Source organism: Talpa occidentalis, unplaced genomic scaffold (assembly GCF_014898055.3).
Source record: "Talpa occidentalis isolate TD23 unplaced genomic scaffold, MPIMG_talOcc4v2.1 talOcc4.14, whole genome shotgun sequence".
NCBI classification, from domain to species: Eukaryota; Metazoa; Chordata; class Mammalia; order Eulipotyphla; family Talpidae; genus Talpa; species Talpa occidentalis.
Genome location: NW_023601433.1, coordinates 25,068,952 through 25,083,961, shown reverse-complemented (window position 1 = coordinate 25,083,961; position 15,010 = coordinate 25,068,952). Strand labels below are relative to the sequence as shown.

The 15,010-nt window shown below is 47.1% G+C and overlaps 1 pseudogene; it reads left to right on the top strand.

Moving 5' to 3' along the window:
* The first annotated feature begins 8,905 nt into the window (after positions 1-8,905).
* LOC119243993 (immunoglobulin lambda variable 1-40-like) lies at positions 8,906-9,366 on the top strand (annotated as a pseudogene).
* Positions 9,367-15,010: the final 5,644 nt, after the last annotated feature.

Genomic DNA, 15,010 nt, shown 5'->3' with positions numbered 1-15,010 from the left:
TCTGGGCTTTTTGTTTGTTTTGTTTTGTCTTTTTTACTCTTCTTTTAAATAGGCCTCTGCCTTTCTGAGCTTCTTGGTCGAGCCCAGGACCACGGCAGGTGGAGCGTCCCCACAGCATGGACGCTGCTGCCCAGCGCTCAGAGCAGAGCCCCTCCCCCCCCAGCTCAGTGCTCAGAGCTGCCTGTACATTGTCCCAGGGTGAGTCATGAGGCAGGAGGTGCCTCCCTGTCAGGGAGGAACCCCAGCCCAGAGCTAATCACCCCCCCGCCCCCGCAGGCACCTGACCTTCAGTGTGAAGTCAGGAAGGGGCTAGACCTGGGGACAGGGGTGAGCCCCTGGGCTGAGGCTACAAATACTATGGGCGATGGTCAGGCCCTCACCCTCTCCTGTGGTCTTCGGGACTCACTCCCTCTCACGTGAGGGTTTGGAGGAAAGTGAGTGTGTTCTTGCTGGTCTTTCCATCCCCAAGAGTCTTGTCTCCAGGAGGAGAGTTCCCAGAGACCAGACCCTCTAAGCAAAACCTCATCTTCCTGTTCCTGATCATCCCACTCACTGGCTCGCTGCTCCTGCCACTCTCAACCAATCTCTTTAGCATGATAATGAAAGTACTAATTTTGCTGCAAATAATCTGTTCATGCATCCTTGAGTATGGGCATATTAAATGTGCTAATTTAACTATTTTCTCCATTTAATTTAACTGGTGTCACAGGAGTTGTAGTGAACCTCAGAGCAAGGGCTGCTGCCTATTTTAGGAAGCACCATTATATGCCTCAGCCCCATAATCCCCTTTTCCTAAGCCCTCTCAGGACAGCGCCTCCACAACAGCAACATTCCCCCAGGATGGAAATTTCTTCCTCACACAGAGGGAAATACTGGTGGACCACAGGCCTGGTTGTGGGTCAGGGGCAGGAGGAAGGCGGCTGTGTGCTCAAACACCCCCGCACCTCCCCACAGTGCTTCCTGAGATCTGAAGCCCGCGGCTGTGGGTCCTGTGCCTCGGGGAAAAAAGTAAGAAAATGGACAGATTTTTCTTATTCCTGAAAATATGAACTTCTGATTCTGGTAACAGAGGTGCTGTCCTCTCACATGAGTCCTCACTACCTACAACACATCCTGCTCCAAGGTTAGTGTCTTCAAGACTCTCGTCCTTTACTCCAGCACCCAGGACAAGGGAGGGCCTTGGAGCTAGTCAGCTTCCAGGGAGGATTTCATGGAGCAAACAGCTCAGGGTGTGGAGAGAGCAGAGTGGGTCAGGGGCCCCTCAGCCTCGTCAGGTCACACACACACACACACACACACACACACACACACACACACCCCATTCTCTTCTTTCTCAGCATACATTGTCATGGGCAGAGGAGTCTGGGAGTTGCCTCTGTGCCTCCAGAAATCAGGGCTCCTCCTCTGCCCCCAGAGAGGTCCTCAGTGTCAGGATGTTCAGGAAGCTGACTTTCCCTCTGCAGGAGATCCCAGCCACATGGATGACACTTGTGCTGTATCAGGACCAGACAGAAAATATCCTGAGCAACAGTTCTGACCTACTGCCAGGTGCCCAGAGACCCAGGAGTGGGGTGTGTAAGGTGTGCAACTCTGACGCTGGAGTCACATGGGCCTTCACACCAGGGGACACAGGGGTGCCTTTCATGAGACAGAAGACAAAATAAACCAATGAACAGCAACTTTAACAACGTGAAGCATTTTTCGATCCTAAAGAGGGAGAGTACAGGGATGGCCGCAGAGTCTGGGGCAGAGACCCAGAAACCGGGGAAGCCTGGAGGCCGCTCGAGCTCAAGCAGCAACCAGGTGATGAGGCTGCAGGTCAAGGTGGACGCTGGGGAAGGGATAAGGAGCCATAGAGCCAAGACCCAGCTCTCACTCAGCAGACACGCTCTGGTGCATCAGTGGCGTTACGAAGGAGAAAAGTGCTACACTCCACCCTGAACCCCAAATTCCTTCTTATGGCTTCTGTGTGGATCTGCAGGCCCTGTCTCTCCCTGAACAGAGAACTCAGAGCACCAGACCCCAGGAGCAGAGGGAGAGGGGCTGGGGAGGGACTTCAAGGAGCCTCCTTCCATCAGGGATGCTCCCATGGCCATGAGAGGGCACTGTGTGCAGAGACCTGGGAAAGCTCAGCCCTGAAATGTCACCCCAGCCCTGACATGGACCCCATGTGTGGGTCCCACCACACGTCTCCGATGTGGACCAACCAGAAGCTGTGAGTTGGCACATACTGTGTCGTGGGGGGAGAACATTTGCACACCAGCCCCCCCGCCCAGGAGCAGGAGGGCTAATGAAAGCCTGGAGGCTGCTGTGTGCTGTGGGGTCGGGGACAGCCTAGCCCTGGGGTGACTGCACCATGACCTGGGCTCCTCTCACGTTCACAATCCTGCATGCTCACACTCCTGGCTACTGCACAGGAATAGCCGGGGCGGGGTTGGGTGGGGATGTTCCTGGGCTGGGTGGGAAAAGCCAAACTGCCCTTCCACGACCTGTCTTCTCTCCTGACCTTGGAATCCCATCAGTTTTCAAGGGCTACATGTCAGACTGCGGTAATTCAGGAAACTTCTTTGACCAGAAATCCTTCTTTGACCACCCTCCCCTGTGGCTGCAGGGCTGGGGCATCACCACCAGTAACTATGCCAGAGGGGTCTAAGCCATTTGCATGGACAGCCACCTTGTGGCAGAGAGGAGAAGACTAGGAGGCCTGGTGCAGCCAGCCCCACTGTGGAGAGCAGAGTGCTGTGAGCACCGTGTGCTGTGCACCCCTAGTCCTTTGCCCTTCTCTTACAGCCCAGATGACCAGATATGGGTCAAGAAAAGGGCCCTGGGAAGAAGTTCAGTGCTTGCAGGGCCTGGCGGTTCCTTTCTCCAAGGCCCAAGTGAGCCAAATCAGACAAGCCAAGGCCTCGTCTGGCTCCAGGGCAGAAGGGATTGAGCCTGGTTCACAAGGGGAAAACAGGTGGGATGCACAGAATGAAGGGCCCCTGTGTCATCCGTGAGGGGAGGAAAGGGAGAGATGAGGGTCCCTGTCCCAGCTGGGGGACATGGTCAGAGCTCTGGGCACATCTCCACCATGGCCTGGAGCTCTCTCCTCTGCTCCCTCTTCACTCACGGCACAGGGCCTGGATTCCGGGTTCAGGTGAAGGTCCTAGGAGGATAATTGGATCTTTCTTCCTCCTTCGTGAGGAGCCTGCTAAGCAACTGTGTTGAGTCTCCATCTTTACGAGTCTTTGTATCATTGAAATGACTCATACATGTGATGGCTCATTGATTTATTAATCTGTTATTGAAACCTTTTATAACATGTGTATTAAACCTTTTGCATCGATAATTAACATTATTTGTCTATTAATAATGCTTTTCTGTGTAAATTGCTCCTTAGGCATACTTACCACTGTTATAACTGCTTTGAAAAGATGTTGATTTTTTATTTTATGGGAATAAAACCCATGAAATGAAGAAAACTGGACCAGTGTGAGCTCTGAGATTTTGTTGCAGTTTCCTGTGAAATTATCTACATTTTATGCTATTGGGTGGAATTGTTCCTTAATAACATTCCCTATTCATTCAAATGAAATCAACATGGTTTTTAATTGTGTTTCTATTGAATCTGACTTCCTAGGAAAGAACATTTAACTTTTTTTTTATTTTATTTTTATATTCCCCATACAATTGCAACCCCCTTATTTTGACCCCAATCTCTCTTTTCCCTGCCCCCACCCCCCATAGTGTGTCTCTGGTTCAGAGTTGTTTGTTGATTTTGATTTTTTCTTTCTTACAGTTATTCTTTTTCCTGGTCCCTTATTTAGGTTTTCTAGATTTCTGTTATGAGTGAGACCATCCAGTATTTTTCTTTTTCTTTCTGGCTTATTTCACTGAGCATGATCCCTTCCAGCTCCATCCACGTTGCTGCAAATTGCATGTGTTTATATTTTTTGAATGCTGAGTAATATTCTATGGTGTATATGTACCACATCTTCTTGATCCAGTCATCTATTTTGGGGCATTTGGGTTGTTTCCAAAGCTTAGCTATTGTAAATTGTGCTGCTATAAACATAGGGGTGCAGGTGCTCTTTGGCATTAATGTTTCTGTGTCCTTTGGGTAAATACCTAGGAGTGATTGCTGGATCATATGGCAGCTCTATCTTTAGTAGGTCCAGAAATCTCCACACAGCTCTCCATAGTGGTTGGACCAGTTTGCACTCCCACCAGCAGTGCAGGAGAGTTCCTTTTTCTCCACACCCTCGCCAACATTGGTTGTTGCTAGTTTTTTAAATATGAGCCACTCTCACTGGTGTGAGATGGTATCTCGTTGTAGTTTTGATTTGCATTTCCCTGATTACAAGTGATGTTGAACATTTTTCCATATGCCTGTTGGCCATTTGTATTTCCTCTTTCAAGAAGTTTCTTTTTAGCTCTTCTGCCCATTTTTTGACTGGATTATTTTCTTTGTTTTTGTTGAGTCTCGCCAGCTCTTTGTAGATTTTTGTGATCAATCCTTTATCGTTAGTGTTTTGTGAAAAAAATTTCTCCCAGTTGGTGGGGTTTCTCTTTGTTTTGTTTACTGTCTGTTCTGCTGTGCAAAAGCTCTCTAATTTAATGTAGTCCCAGCTGTTTATCTTTGCCTTCACTATCACTGCTTTGGGCGATGTGTCTGTAAAGATGTCTTTGAGGTGCATATCATGTAGTGTTTCACCTATATTTTATGGTTTCAGGTCTTATGTCTAGTTCTTTCATCCATTTTGAGTTGGTTTTTGTGCATGGTGTGAGGTAGTAGTCAAGCTTCATTCTTTTGCATGTAGCCACCCAGTTTTCCCAGCACCATTTATTGAACAAACTTTCTTTCCTTTCTTCTACTGGCTGTAGGGGTTTTATTGTTGTTCTTGTTCTAGATCTTTGAGATGTGAAGTTAGGTTGTTTCTTTGAGTTCTTTCTTGTTTGTTGATATGAGCCTGTATTGCTTTATATTTTCCTCTATATTTTCCTGCTTTTGCTGCATCCCACACATTCTGGAAAGTGGTGTCCTCCTTGTCATTCAACTCAAAGTATTTTTTAATTTCTTCTTTGACCTCCTCATTGGTCCAGTGGTCTTCCAGTAGTGTGGATTTCAATCTCCATGAAATGGGAAGGTTCCTTGTTTTCTTTTCGTGATTTTTTTCTAGCTTAATGCCTTTATGATCGGAGAAGATAGTTGAAATGATTGGGATTTTTGTATCTGTTGATGTTTGTCTTGTGGCCCAGTATGCGATAGATTCTGGAGAACGATCTGTGTGCATTTGAAAAAAACGTGTACTCGGATTTTTGGGGTGCAGTGTCCTATAGATATCTGTTATGTCCATGAGTTCTATGTCTTTTTAGGGCTCTAGTGTCTTTGCTTATTTTTTGTCTGATTGATCTGTCCATCGGTGAGAGTGGGGTGTTGAAGTCTCCCACTCTATATGTATTTTCTTTAATATCTGTTTTCAGAGCTGATAATAATTATCTAATATATTTTGGTACCCTTCATTTAGTGAGTATATTTTGAAGTGTTATATCTTCCTGATGTATTGTCCCCTTGATCATAATGTAGTGTCTGTCTATGTCTCTTTTTACCTTTTTTAATTTGAAGTCTATTTCATCTGATATAAGTATGGCTGTTCCTGCCTTCTTTTTTGGTCCATTTGCTTGTAGGACTGTGTCCCAACCTTTTCCTTTCAGTTTGTTTTATCTTTTGTGGTTAAATGTGTTTCCTGGAGAAAGCAGAAGGTTGGATTTTGTTTTTTAATCCAGCCTGCTACTCTGTGTCTTTCTATTGATGAGTTTAATCCATTTACATTTAGAATTAATATTGATATGTTGGCATATGTGTTTGCCATTTTGTTTATCTTTTTTGTGATTTTATTCCTTGCTTTATTCTGTTCTTCTTGTTCATTCCTCTATTGGTTTTGACTTTAGGACTTCTTGTAGAAATTTTTGGAGTGGGGATTTAGTTGTAATGAATTTCTGGAGTTTCTGTTTTTCTGAGAAGGTCCATAGTTTTTCTTCATAGAGGAAGGAGAGCTTTGCAGGGTAAAGTATTCTTGGCTGGCATTTGCTGTCTTGAAGTTTGCTGAATATGTTACTCCATTCTCTTCTTGCCTGCAATGTTTCTTCAGAGAAGTCAGAAGTTAACCTGATTGGTTTTCCTTTGTAAGTTATCTGTTTCTTCCCCCTTGCCAGTTTCATTATTTTTTCCTGGTCTTGGGCTCTTGCAAGCTATGCTACTAGGTGTCTTGCTATAGTTTTCTTTTCATTATGGTAATTGGGGATTCTTCTTGCTTCTTGTATGTCTATATTTATGTCCTTTTTCATGCTTGGGAAGTTTTCTTCAATTATGTCCTTGAATAATTTCTCAGTTCCTTTGTCTCTCTCCTCACCTTCTGGAATGCCTATAACTCTTACATTTCCTCTCTTCATGGAGTCTGATAATTGTCTGAGAGTCTCCTCATACTGCTTCATTTGCTCTTCTCTCTCCTTTTCTCTTTTGACTCTTTGTATTTCTGTATCTTCGATAGTACTAATCTGTTCTTCCATTTCATCGATTCTCTTTTCATTGCTTTTCCCAGAGTTCATTATCTCCTCTAGTAATCTTTTTATCTCCTGCATTTCTTTTCTTTCCTTTCTTAAGGTCTCAATTTAATTCTTCAGTTCAGTGATTATTTGTCTCAAATCATTTTCTTTCCTTTTCATTTTCTTTCTGCTTTTTAATCAGGATGATTATTAATTCTCTATCTGATAGGCTGAGAAGTTCTTCCATGTCATTCTTGAGCTCTGGTGATTGTAATTCTTTTTGTGGTGTGTCCTCCTGCGGGCTTGCTTGGTTGTTTATATTTTTTCTTCTCCCTGTTGTTTGCTTTCTAATTAGCTCTATGCGTTGGGGCGTTGTGTCACTGGTGTTGGCGGGCATCTCTTTGGAGTGCTCCTTTAGGGTTGTCAGAAACTGTTTCCCAGACTGAGACCAGCACTGCTAGGCCAAACCTCCACCAGGGTGTTGATGCTGTGTTGCTGGCCTCTGTCCCTTACAGTTCCCTCCCTCTGTATTTACTCAGTTCCAACAGGGAATCAGCTAGTTGGTGATTTAGTTCTGCTCACGAGGTGGCGCTAGAGACCCTTACTTGCTGACCTGTGCTTTTTCCCAGTGGTTCTCTGAGTAGGGGGGAGGGGGTAAAGGGAGCACCTCAACACAGGCGCTCTTATTCAAGCTGTGTGCTGTGTTTGCCCGTGTTCATCTACTGTTGTGCCCACAGCTGTGTGGATCCCATGCCCTGAATACGCAATCTAGGTCTCAGTTCCAGGGCTATCAGATCCAAAGTGCTGGCTGTCACCCTGTGCAGTGCCTGCTGCTATGGCGCGTCCCACACCCTGGATCCTGTGCCTAGCTCTCAGTTCCAGGATGGGGTCTTGCTCCAAGTCTTATTTCTCCCCTTACCCTCGTTTGCATGGCCCACCCTCTCTCAGCACCTGAAGGTGATTTTGGGATCCTTGGTTTCCAACTATAGGGTGTTGGTGATTTTTTTTCTGGTCGCTAGGTGGCACCAGAGATCTTTCCTAGTGTCCTTCGGGAACTGCTTTTTTACCTTGTGGGTCCCGGGGAACAGAGTGGGAGTGGTGTGGAGAACCTCAACGGCATGGGGGTGCTGTGTCTGCCCTGTGCCCCACCGTCGTGGGGATCCCACACCCCGCATTTCATGCCCTGGGTCTCAGTTCCAAAGCCCTCAGGTCCAGGACGCGGGCTGTAGCCCAGTGAAGTGTCCGCAGAAATGGCGCCTTTTGCACCCTGCTCCTGTGTCTGGGTGCCTGGTTTCTGATTACTCAGTGAGGGACATTCACCTCCATGAGGGCTCCCGCGCATCTCCCCACAAGCCTAGGTCCCAGGCGCAGGGACCTGGGCATCCGCGATCCGTGTATACTTTTCAAGTGTGCCACTTTTCTGCACAAGCTTACCCGCTGGCCTTGGGCTATTTGTAGGTCTCCTGGGAGTCTTTGTTTTTCTCTAATGGCTCCCAGAGCTCTTTGTTTGCTCACCTCCATGGTGATTCCTGCATGAACATTTAACTCTTTATTAGAGAGTATCCTTACCTTTTGTTGTCATTATTACCACACATGACCAGTAAGGGGTGATGCAAGACATTTTATTGTGCTACAAAATAAGAAATTAAAAGTCAAATAAATTTATGTAGCAGTGGTTGGAGATTCCTATTTTAACACACATTGCATGGAAAAATAGCCACTTCCCCATACCTAACACATATATTAATGAGGTAATATCATCTTTATATTACATTATTTTCTAGGGACAAAAACTTCAAGGTGTTATTCATGACACATTATATCCCACAAATGAAAACTCCATGTGAGAGTGAGAAGTTAGCATAACCATGTGCAACACTAGGGGCCACACGGTTTGCATGAGTCAGGGCATGATGTGTGAGTGGAGCTCCCGTTCTGTGAGCTGCAGAAACAAATTGCTCTCTCAGGGCTATGGGCCCTGGTGAGTGTGTACCCCAACACCGGCCAGGGGTACTGTGGGACTGCCCTGTGGACCCTACATAGCTGATCATTGAGGACTATTCCCTCAGAGGAGCCTGGGCCTGGAACTGGGCCTGGGATCCCTGATTGGAACACAGAGCTGTGTCTTCCCTGGCCTGACACAGTCCCCTGAGCAGTGACATTGTTGGTGGCAGCAGGTGCTTTCTCCCAGAGCTCTCCCAAGGGATAAAGAAAACCTCCCTCCTCCTGAGTGTGGGGTGTGAGCTGAGCCCCAGCACCAGGACTCAGGGAGGGGCTGGAACCCATTTGCATGCACAGCCCTTCCTGGCAGAGGGTGGGGAAGAAATGGAGGCCTGGGGCAGCCCAGCCCCTTGTGGAGCTCAGAGGTATGAGCACAATGGCCTGGAAACCTCTGCTCAGTAGTGCTCCTCTCTCACTGCACAGGTGAGGATCCAGGGGGCCCAACTATTCCTCTTGTCTCTATACCCTGGCATCACCTTCTCTGTAACTCTCCCCATTCCAGGATCCTGGGCCCAGTCTGAGCTGACTCAGCCGTCCTCAGTGTCTGGGGTGCTGGACCAGAGCATCGTCATCCCCTGTGTTGGAAGCAGCTCCAACATCGGGGGTTATAATGTGCAATGGTACCAACAGCTCCCAGGAACAACCCCCAAACTCCTGATAGATGATAGTAACAAGTGACCCTCAGGGGTCCCGGGTCGATTCTCAGGCTCCAAGTCTGGCACCTCGGGCTCGCTGGCCATCACTGGGCTCCAGACTGAGGACGAGGCTGAGTACCACTGCCAGTCACAAAGCAGCACGTGGGATGTTGCACTGTGCTCCAGGCCTGTGGGGAAGTGAAGCAGGAACCCCTCAGATGGGGCTTAATCTGCACACCTTCTAACAACACAGCTGTTCCCAATTTGTTTGGTCAAAAGTGGCGGGACCTCTGTTTGTCAGCAGTTGCTTACTCCAGGGCTCTCCCAAGGGGTGAAGCAAACCCCCCTCCTGCTCAGTGTGGCGTGTTAGCTGAACTGCAGCACCAGGGCTCAGGGAGTTGCTGAGCACAGATCCTTGATGTGAAACAGGCACCCTAGGGATAGTTCCATGAGGGGTGGGCTGGTCACCAAGGGCCACCATAACAACCACAGGATGGGAGGGTTAATCAAGAGTGATTCATTTGTTCCCACTGCTGGAGTCTGGAAGCCCAAAATCAGGAGTCGGCAGGTTTGGATTCTCCTGGAATCTCTCTGCTGGGTTTTAATGTCTGTGTCTCACGGTGACCCCACATGGGCTTTTCTGTGGGCCTCACCCCTGGTGCTCCTTCTCTTCTTATAAAGTCACCTGCTCTTCTCAATGAGGGCATCACCCTCATGACTGTCTTTATCTGAATCATCTTCTTCGATGCCTCGTCGCAAATACTGTCACACTGAGGTTTAGGTTTCCACACAGGACACTGGGGGATACAGTCATTGATATCAAGGGGTTGGGCAGCACCAGGGGCACAGCGTCCACCAGCAACTTGGGGGAGCTGACTCCCGGATGGAGTGCATCCACACACTTACTGAACACCCAGTAGGTCCCAGACTTCAACAGCATAATCCATTAAAAAATAATTTGGACATCACCAATAAAGAATTCATTCTTCTGTCTCCCTAGTGTGAATTAGTAAAATTATCTAAAAATTAAATTAAGCTTAAATTACCTAAAAATAGAGGGTGAATATGCAAATTAATTTATAGGAGAGGAGTTGGAGTGCACTGCTTCAATACATGTGATTTTTGGAATACTGAAATGTATCCAAATTCTAATTTGTGTACCAATGCAAGCATATGATGCTTGCAGTATCTTCTCTAGTCATAAAATTTAAGCAGTCATTTATGTCCATGGTGCATCTTTTTACACCAGGTCGCCACTGAGCGTGGGGGCGCCTCAGTGACCCTGTGCAGCACGGTGGTTCTCACAGCCTGTGAGTGAGTCCCAGGAGTGTGACCTACGCTGTGACCTGGTGATGCAGACAGCAGCTGGGCTCCCAGGGCTTTGGGTCCTGGTGAGTGTGTGTCCTGTGACCAGCAGAGGGCGCTGTGGGACTCAAGGAGGCTATTTGGTATTCAAATTGGTGGTGGTATCAGTTTGGTTTCTATGGAAACATACTTCCTAGGAAAGTGCGTTGCATCTCTTCTTCTTAGAGTTTCTCTTAGATTCTGTCTTCATTAACTCTACACATAAGCATTAATGCTGAACGGGAATTTTTTTTTTGTTTACTGCAAAATAATATATTGAAAAGGCAGATAAATTTATGTAACACTGTTCAGAAATTTTTATTTTAACACACAAAACTTTAAAAAAATTACAATTTATGCATAGGTAAAGAATATATTGATGAAATTATGCCATCTTTTCACTCTCTTATTTTCTGGGGATAAAAACCTTCAGTTATCATTTATGACATTGAGACTTTTTACCTCCCACAGATCAAAACTCCATGTGAGGGCCTCCCCGGTGGCGCAGCGGTTGAGCGCTGGGTTGCGAAGCTGCCCGCAGCCTCTGCAGTGCCGGTTCGATCCCAGGCTGCTCCCCGGCCACCGGAGGAGGGTCCCACATGGCGCGCAGACCTCTCCTGCCGCCCGCTGCTCCCCTCAGCAGTGTACTTTGGTCCTTCTGCCTGCTCTGCTCCCCGCTCTGGCTCTGGTGAATTCTCTCACCCTCCCGCACTTCTGACTGTACCCAGTGCTTGTATAAACAAAACAAACAAACAAATAAATAAAACATTCCTCTATAAAAAAAAAAAAAGTAAAAAAAAAAAACCTAAAAAAAAAACAAACTCCATGTGAGAGAGAGAAATCAGCATAACCATGTGCAGCAGTCTGGGGCCACACTGTGTAGAGTTAGGGCATGGGTGTGAGTAGAGCAGGCAATCTCTGAGGTGCAGAAATTGTGCCCTCAGGTTTGGGCCCCGGTGAGTGGGCATCCTGTGACCAGCAGGGGGCACTGTGGGACCATCCACCTCTGAAAAGTGAGGACTATTCCCTCAGAAGAGCCTGGGACTGGGATGGGGCTGTGCTGTGGTTTCCTGATGGGGCCACAGCAGCTGGGTCCTCTCTGGCCTGACAGAGTTCCCTGAGCAGGGACCTTTGTTGGTGTCAGCGGGTGCTTCCTCCCAGGGTTCTCCCAAGGGGTGAAGCAAACCCCCCTCCTAGTTTGGTGTGTGTGCAGGGAGGGTGTTGGCCCCGCTTCAACACCCATGAGTGTGTCTTTGCAATTTCCCTCTCCAGCCTGTGCTGACTCAGCCGCCCTCCCTCTGTTCTCCGGGAGCATAAGCCAGACTTACCTGATCCTTAGAAGTGACATCGGGTTGGCAGCAGATGTCTATACTGCACTAGCAGGAGGCAGAGGGACCTCCTTTCCCCTGTCTACACTCACTAGGCTCTGAGGATCTGTCCCTTCTCTGATGCCTGGCCAATGCCAGGCTCTGCTCATCTCTGGGCTCCAGCCCCAGGACGAGGCTGACTGTTCCTGAAGCACATGGCAGGATAGCAACGTGCCTCCCCAGCGCCTCAGCCCCAGGGGAAACTGAGTCAAAAGTCTCCTTTTACCTGTGCCTGGGCTCCCACCCTCGGTGGCTCAGGTGTGACTTCTGTTGTCAGATCTTCTACCAGCATCTGATTTCCCTGGATTCAGTAGAGGTGTCAATGGCATATCCTTTCCTTCTGTAAGTCTTACTTGCTAATCTATCCTCATGCTGTTCATGTTCTCAAAGGCAAAGCTTGCTCCTTCAGACATAAAAATTCCTCTGTGGAGATGTCAGAGGAGCCCAAGGTGGTGATTTCAGATCAGACTAAGAGAGTAACTCCCAGATGCTTCTGGCTAAGTCCTTCAATCTGGGCCTCAGATGACAAAACCAGCAGCAGTAATCACTTGAGTAAACATGAGATGCATGAAAGGCTTCTACCTGAAAAATACAAAATATGGCAAAAGGAACTATGATGAGAAATAAATACATATTCCAGGGACAAAAACAAAGAAAACATCACTCATAAACTTAAAACACTCATTTCTTAAGAAAAATCAGAAAATAGAATTCAGTAACCTGTGGCAAGGTGTATCCATCATGACAAATGGTTTGCAACTAGGAGCAAGATTATTCCCTGTAAAAAAATCATCCATAATCCACATAAAAAAGAGGCTGAAGCAGGGAAAATAATCACATGATCTTATCAATCAAGATGGAAAGGACATTTATAAGAGTCAACCCCAATCATGAGAATAACTCAGAGAAGGAGGCAGGCAGGGCAGCATCCTTAGTTGTTAAAGGAAACTAGGGGGCCCCTGTAGATCAGGTCACACCTAAGGTGAAACCCTTAAGACGCTCCCCCTACAGCTGCACAAGGCGAGCATGTCCACAGTCACCACTGCCCTTCAACGTGGACTGGACAATCCAGCAGGACCACAGGCAATTTTTTTAAGATTATTTATTGATGCATACAAGACCTGGGGTACAGACCAGAGGTGTGAGGGGTGAGAGGATTCACAAGAGACAGAGCGGGGAGCAAAACAGGTGGCTCTACTGGAATACACTGCTGAGGAGCAGCGGGCGAGACAGGACAGGTCTACTGTGCCAGTGGGCCACCTCCCTGGCCAGGTGGCGAACATGTGCTGCAGTGGCTGCGGATAGATTCATAGTGCTGCGACTTAACTCCTTGCACCCCAGGGAGGCCCAGACCATAGGCAATTAAAACCATGAAGCCCTCAAAGAACAAGATACAATTGTTCCATCATTTCTCATGAGATGATGCAATGCATAAAATATGTAAAGGAAACTACAGATACATACATGAATTCCAGTGTCATAGGTAATGTCAAGGTTTTATGATGCATGAGCACTGAAAGACCAATTTGGTGTGTGTATACCATCAAAGAATAAGTGAGAACTGTTGGGATTTATATGGTTAAAAAGAGTCCCTGCTCCTTGTTCAGCAGAGAGAAAAGGAGATTGAAACAAATAAGGGAAACTGTAACTTGGAGTTACCATGGGAACCAGGTATTTAAACCCAGCAGAGAAGGAAACCAACTGATTGTTGTTGAAACTGGCCCGTGAAGCATATCTGTGTCCATTAAAGGCTGATGGGAATTCTAAAGCAAAGCAGGGCCTGCTCTGACCTGACATCCCAGTGAAGGCAGGGGGCCTAAATGCTGGAAAACCATCAAGCAGAGTGTAAGAGGTGCCTCAAACACCCCTCTTTTTAGAGGGGTGCTCTCTCCTTGTGCCCCCTGCTCCCTTTATAGGGAATTCAATAAAGCTGCCTTTTCTAACCTCCACTCTGTCTCTGCAAATTCCTTCACTCCCACAACAAAAACTAAATTGAGTAATAGTTAAATCTGTCTAACCGTAATATATAGGAGCTTATGTATCAGAGCAGGGACAACTTGTCTGTGGTGGAAAAGAGAAAATGGAGTTAAAGGCATCAAGATGATCAGCATCAGTGGAGACATGTCCTGCTCGTGGAGGGAAGACTTGGTGTAGTAAAGATGCCAGTTCTTGCCAATGGACAAAGTTTTAATCCATTTCTAAACACGACAAACTATTTTGGATAGACACATAGGTCGGTGTAACAGAACCAAGAATACAGAAGAAAACAGGTGAAAATAATTGTTAACATTTCCTGGTAAACACTTATAGCCAAGACACCACCAGCATAGTCTTAAAAATATAAATTGGACAGCATCAAAAATAAATTCATTGTTCTTCCTCCACTTTGTGAACTAGCAAGACAGTTAAATTACCTAAAAATTGAAGATTCAGATGCAAATTAATTCATAGGACAGTAGTAGGAATCCATTCCTTTCATACATATGAGTGTGAGATACTGAAAATGCTCCAGGTTCTAACTTGCAGACCGGTGGAGAATGGTGTAATTGAAGTATCTGCTCTGGGCAAACCATATTTAAGCAGTTATTTATGAACTGCTCTTTCACACCAGGACTCCATCGTGCAGCACTAGGGGTCACACAGCCTGAGTCAAACCCTGGATGTGTGACTAGACACAGTGGCCTGGTGATCACCAGGCAGCAGCTGGGCTCCCTGGACTTCAGTGCTGGTGAGTGTGTGCCCTCAGCCAGCAGGGGGCGCTGTGGAACGATCCTGTGTGCCCTACACTCTTGCTCAATGCAGATATTTATACAGATGTGTCTGGGCCTAGCGGCTGACCCTGGGCTCCAAGATGGGGACTCAGCAGCTGTGTCCTATTGACACAGTTGCAGTACTGAGCAGGGACTTTAGGGTGGGGTCAGCAGGTGCTTCCTCCCAGGGTTCTCACAATCAAAACCCCTCCTCCTTGTATGTGGTATGAGCTGAGCTCCAGCCCCAGTGCATAGGCAGGGGCTGAGCAGACCCTGTATAGAACCCCATTTGCATGAACAGCCCCTCCTGTGACAGAGCGTGAACAAGAAAAGGAGGCCTGGGCAAGGCCAGCTGAACTGTGGGTCTCAGGCAGCTGTGAGCACC